This window comes from Montipora foliosa, chromosome 2 (assembly GCF_036669935.1).
Source record: "Montipora foliosa isolate CH-2021 chromosome 2, ASM3666993v2, whole genome shotgun sequence".
Lineage (NCBI taxonomy): Eukaryota > Metazoa > Cnidaria > Anthozoa > Scleractinia > Acroporidae > Montipora > Montipora foliosa.
The window spans coordinates 11,083,563-11,090,405 of NC_090870.1; positions in this window are offsets into that span (position 1 = coordinate 11,083,563).

Sequence of the window (6,843 nt, forward strand, 5' to 3'; positions counted from 1 at the left end):
CTTAAATTGTCCAGATAAATGCATGGATCACTTCTCTCTTTCATCCATAACCCACATTATATATTTCTGTCATTCATCGAGTCCTTCACAGGAGCACAACTAAGTGACTTCACTGCTGAGCTGGTAGATCATTGCACAAGTATCATAGATGTCATGGGTTTGCATCTCAGACAGTTGCTTTAATTGTCCAGATAATTGCAAAGGGTGGGCAAAGGGCAAATTGACGGTCTACAAACCGCACTACGATGTATTTCATTCAAATGTCTTTTAACTTGACAAACCTTTCTTTTCTTTCTTTAAGTGCAACACCACTTTCTCCTCCCTTTTTCTTTGCCTGCTCTTGTTGCTTCTTAAGGTTTTTTGCACGAGCTAATTCACGCTGATTTCCACCTAATGAGTTACAACAAATCACAAATTAAATCAATACAATTAATGGTATATTGAGATTATTTTAATAGTTAATCTGTACTTTGTGGTAATATCATAAAGTTGGCTCAGGTGTACAATCGGTTTTTCACTAGTGATGCTGTCACACATGAAATCATGGGTAATGTGTGCAGTAATATCATGTAGACGATAATATTATTAGTCCCTCTAGAGAGAACAAAAGATGCTTAAGAATTATAATTATTAACAACAGTCAACAAGCTAATGAATCTGAGTATGTTGCTTATACTTGTACTTGCATCAACAGGGATGTAGCTAAAATTTTGTCAAGACGGTAACATGCACTTAACAGGGGGAAGGCCCGGTTGGACACGCCTCTGGCATGTCCCTTCCAGCAAGGTCCAGGGGCACACTTCCCCGAAAATTTTGAAATTTAGACTCTCATAAGTGCGTTTTCCTTGATTTTAGGAGGTAAATTCAAGGCCATTCATGATGTTTTCAGACCATGTCACTTTGTTTGTACACAAGCTCTCGATGTCTCATGCGATTCTGCCGTAGCAATAGCGCTTTCTTTGAATTTTCACTTGTTCCGCCAGAGTTTGATGAAGTACCTTTGGCAGAACTGAAGAATCTCTTTATACTGAGTACCTCTGAATCACTTTTCCTCCTATTTCTCACAGACATTTCAGCTTATACGACACAGTTAAAATACACGAACTGCAGGTTTACATTATTTGACGTACACGAAGTAGAAATACATGTACCACTGGTCAATGAGCTTTTTACCAAACACACAAGATCTTGGATCACATTTTACGTACCCTTGTAATGAATCAACATTTGGGACATTTCTACAACCAGTTTCTGTCAACTGGTACAGTTTGAGTTTGTAGTACATTTCTTTTTTCACAAAATAATTATAAAATAGATGACGAATCCCAAACACTCAAATTACTTGATCACCCAGAAATTTATCTGGAATAGCCAGCGATTTTTTTCCGGCTGCCAGGTTCTATCGACATCCCTGATCAAGAGTGAACACCAAAATTAATATTAATAACAACAAAAGGTTACAGGTAGCCTACACTTTGTTTGAAAGATTTTTAGCCTACTTCATTAAAGTTCACAGTGGGTTTTTCAATGTTAAATATCTTGGTCAATATCTAGTTTCAATTCTGTCGTCCGAAGTCCACAGTCCACATTTCTAAACCCAAAAATAGGGTTAAGTGCAATTGTAGATACTTGTTTACAATTAAAACTGTTGTTAACGACATTGATTCCAATCAAAATCAGTAAACAGATGCTTTGCATATCTCTAAGATTGTTTTTAAACATATTTAATCCTTTTTAAAACAATACTGGGAGAATTATAAAATTGTGATATGTTACAGAGTCATACGATAACCGGATATTGCATTGTATGTAACAAAGACAAAAACTTGTTTCCAGTAACACACACAATTCTTTAATACATATCTCCTTGTTAATCTGTCACATAGTCTTCCGGGGTTTAGTGGTTATCGCGATTGCCTCTGAAGGAAAAGGTACAGTGTTTGAATCCTATTTGGGCTGCCTTCTATGAGACAGATAAATCTTATGCATGCGCAGCCAGATCGCGACCCCTCCCCTCCCCCCCCCCCCGAAAAAATAAAATAGAGAAGTCAAAAGTCCAAAGATGGAGTCAAACAAAGTATAGTATTAACAATGAAAAACTAGGTGCTCGGATAATGAATGTCACAGGTACTGTAGTCACAATACATGTATTAACCCACGTTCGTTTTCTCGCTGTCACACAGAAATAACCAAGAAATAGAGGATGATGCAGGGAAATCTCTTCAGATACATGTTATTACATACTCGTTCCAGTCCAGCAGTGAACACATAACTAAGGCCTACTCCGTTCAGACTCAGTCACCAGCTATCGCATGTGAACTCGCCGCCTACTTTTCCTTGGAAATTACCCCACACTTTACGAATAACACGAGAAAAATTCGCACAGAACACGAGCCTTGGATCGGCAAAGTTTTGTTGATAAAAAACAACAGAAACGCCCGAATTCTGGGTCATTTTGGTGGCGATTTCTGTTTCCCTCTCCATTCAAGGATCAAGCACACACGTTTTTCAGGCAGCGGTCTAGCAGTCCAGTACTTGGTGTAAGCTGCCTGATTTGAAGTGTGAAAGGTCATTTTAGTCACGACAGATGAAATACATTGCATGCAGCTGTATAGAATGCCAAGGAGCCGTAAAGCGGCTATGTCATGCTATGTCCCAAACTGTGTTTCACCATCAATTGAATTTCAAAAAAAAAATTAGAGTATTCATGAACTATCCCTGAATAAAAGAGCCAAAATTTAATGATATTAGTGTTCTGTTCAAATACCCTAATTCGTGCTTCAGAATGCAGGAAATGCATTCTAAGAAGCCCAAATTTTAAAATTTTCCCAGGGGAGGATGCCCCCAGACAGACACCCCTACAAGCTTGTGCCTTCAGCCCTCAAAAAGCCTTTCAGCTTGTGTTGTCCATTCTGCACCTACCCCTCTGGTTTTGCTGCCTTCTAAAATTTCTACTGAAAACCCTGCCGACTACATGTGCAAAAACCCAGCTAGGGAGTTATTAAACAGTATATGTAGGTAAAAAGTGTGGCTTTTTCCTGAAAAGACGAAGAGTCAGCATTGTAGTTGTAAGACTTTTTCGCAGTTAAACAGAATTTTGAACTGGAGCTCGGCAAGTTGAGGCTGACTCTTGCTATCATTAATTTTTGTTTCGTCAGAATGTCACTTTTCTGAGAATTCAGTTTTTCACAATATATTTTTGTACCTTTCAAAGTAATAACAAAAATGTTAGCAGTAAAAATGTCACAAAACAAGCCACTGAATAAACAAAAGAACAACTTTGCATATTATGGCGGGCAGACCATTCTCAGTTTGAAATATTTCTCTGCTGTATTTTACAGGTAAGTGAAGTACAGTCAACTCTCTCTAAGACGGACACCATTGGGACCGGCCTCAGCTGTCCGTCTTAGAGAGGTGTCCGGCTTATAGAGAGTTTGGTTATAGTAAAATGACTAAGAAACGGCCGGAACCAGAACCAGGTGTCCGTCTTATAGAGGTGTCCATCTTACAGTGGTGTCCGTTAAGAGAGAGTTGACTGTACTTAAAATACCTCTTCAAAACAGCAAGCAAAGATAAGAAATGATTAAAAACAGACTAGTGACAATTGCTGGAACCAAGGTCAGCTTTAGTAAAATTTAGAGCCTTCAAAACTGGTGAAATTTCAGGACTTTTTTTTTTTGAGATCTGATTTTGAAGAAGACCAACTGCCAACCATCAATCTCGTCAAACAACAGCAGTGCGATTCTTGAAAACCTGTCGTTCCGCCCCAGAGTCGATCTGCCCCATGTATTAGTGTGTCTAAGTACTAATTTTAATGATTAACTCTAAGCACTCATTTCAATACCCTGGGAGCAGTTGGTTTCTCCTACGCTTTCTGAGAGAGAAACCACTGCAAGCAACTGTTAAGTTTCTTTGAGTGAGCTGCTGACCAGTCCCAAGGATGAAGGAATTAAATTTGAACCAGTAGAACGAGTTAGTAGAACGAGTTCATAAACTTGTTGTGGCGGTTGCGCGCAAGTTCAGCTACGGTAACTGCTGCATTTGGGGGAGCTTGCTGTGTAGGGATTTCCCGCGAAATAAAACGAAGTGATGTCAAATACATCACATGGGGTGTGACGTACTTTGCACATGCTCGATGGAAAATCAAACAGTTGCTTTCACTTGTTTCTCTCTCGGGAAGCGTAGGAGAAACCAACTGCTCACACGGTATCATTTCAATGTTTAGGTCTAAGAACGGATTTTAGTGATGATTAGGGTTACGGTTCGTTAGTTATCATATAAAGGTCGTCAGAATACTGTGGCGTGGATCGACTCTGGGACAGAACGACCCGTTATTGATTATGCTTCCATGAGGCAAAATTGATTTCAATGAATGATCATTTCATGAATTTCAATAATCAATAATCTTCCAATGGAAGATTTAAAACCCAGGGGAAGTATATGCGACAACACATTATGAAGCTAACTAACAGAAACACTTACGAACAAACTACATGGCTTTTAAGTGACCATTAATTATTTAAACTATTGAGTTAAGTCCTTCCTGTCCCTCCGAAAAGTGTCTGAGCATTCAACAAGTTTGATAATAAATTGTGAGCGCTGGCTAAGCGACGACAAAGGCACTTTTTGTCATCAACATCCTACTTTATCAAAACGACATTCAGCATAAACTACAAAATCTTACAATCTAACAGCTTCGTTCGATCGTGTGATCGTGGAACTCTTAGGGTACGTAAGCTTATAGATCCAGTTTCGTCTGTACTTTACTCAAAGGGATTTCTTTCAACCGCGCAAAACTTCTTACGCAATTTTAAGAGATACTTACGAGTCATTCTGAGCAGAATCCAAAATGAGAACAGCAAAACTCGACGAAAGCGACCGACTGTAATGGTTTCACATAGGAACAAGTCGATCGTTGTTGTGAAAACCTCAGCAGCCAAGCCTTGTTGCCATATCCCTTGACCTCTTGAAGGAAGAAACCACTAGGCTCGCAATGAGTACGAACTACCACAGGGTCAAGTTCACCGAAAATTTATGGCGCAAATTTCGTGATCAACCAAAAAACCGTCATGCTATCATGTATACGCGTCTCTTGAAATCCTTTCCGCAAGACGATAGCCGCATACAGCCGTAGGCTTACCACAAGTTGACCTTATGAGGCAAGAGACGCGTAACACGATCCCACGACGGTTTATAGTTTGATCACGTACAGTAATTCGAAACAACAACATCTATTCCCGCTCTAAATTTTCGGTGAATTGAATTGAAACTTCGGTCAAACAGCATTCTTTTGCTCCCTGCGGAACAATGAACTTCTTGAGATCCTTTCCTAAAGTCGGGCTCCACTGCATCAGTTGATGGAAATACTTCAGCCCAGATAAAGTTATAGTAAACGTGATGGGTGCTGTATGAACTAAAACGGCTTGAAGTAATGAATTTCGGTAAAAATCAAACTGAGAAGATTAGGTTTTTTGTACGAAGATGACATGAATTTGTCATCAATTTGCAGGTGTCGTGATACAAACAGCAAGCTGAGTCCAACGACAAAACGAATGAGAAATTTTGAAAAAAGTGTGATAAACACTTTACCGTATTTTTTTCCCATTTGTTATTCGTTTTACCGTGGAGATCAGCCAACTGTTACAGAGCTTTTATGGGAGTATTCACTGCTGAGTTAGGTGTATTTGAAATCAGGCAACACTGCCGGGTTTGTCGATGTGCGCCGGTTTGAAGCTCCAAAATATTCGTTAGTGGTAACCTATTAACCGTAAATACACTCCGACGGAGTAACTATAACCACTCCGTATTCCTCTCTTCTTTTTCCAAGAAATCCATTTTTGATTCCACTTGATACATTCGCCGCTTTCCGATCCCCGCACTGGTTTCCTGTTTACTGTTTGTAGTGTTAATCGGCTCTGTTGCTAAAACCCGCAAAATGTATCACTGATAGCCCAAAAACACCAAAAAGAACGAAATAAATATTTGTATTTTTAGCAACAGACATGAAACTCAGAGCACTTAAATTTGAAGTCAAGAAAGCCACTATCTTGGCAAGCACTAAAACAATTTAAACCATTGAAAATTGTTTCATAGACGCCCATTTTGTCTAGCCTGCGTGGCTGGCGGTATTGTAGGAGGGCGGAATAAAGTTTTGTGGCGGTATTTTGGGTGCACGGAATAAAGTTTTGGCAGCGAAGCCTCGAGCAGAATGGGGAGGAGAGTCGCATGTCGGAAATCTGGTTGACCTCTGTTTTGCAGCTCTCCCACCAGTGTAGAATGAAAAGCACGTGCGCCACTACTAGTGTCGGGTTCAGGGGAATTTTCAGACGAAGACATTTCGAGAGATTCCGAAATATCGCTTCTAGATGTAAGCTAATAGGAACACGATTAGTTCGTCCGAAAATCACAAAACACCAAGAAATGTAATCCGACAGGCATAGACTGCACGACAGGCAAGGTGATTTCGCAGAAAGGGTGCAAGAAATCTGATAGATTGCGCGAATCCTGGTCAGCATTTCCGCGAAAGAAGGCGGTACAAAGTGAAAGGTCTAATTAATTTTTCTTTCTTTTAATTGTTATCATTATTATATTTTTTGGAACCCTCGACATGAAACCCTCACTCTCGATGTTACCCTCGACCCTCGACATAAACCCTAAACCCTTGACGCTCGATCAAATCATTAAAACATTAAACTAGACGATCTATTAAATTATAAAAGGTTGAGCATGTATCGGAGGCATTCACCCTAGGAACGAGGTTGATAAAACTGCGAGTTTCTAGACAACTTGTCCGAAAACAATATACAATAAAACTTGGCTGGCACAGATATCTATACAACAGAG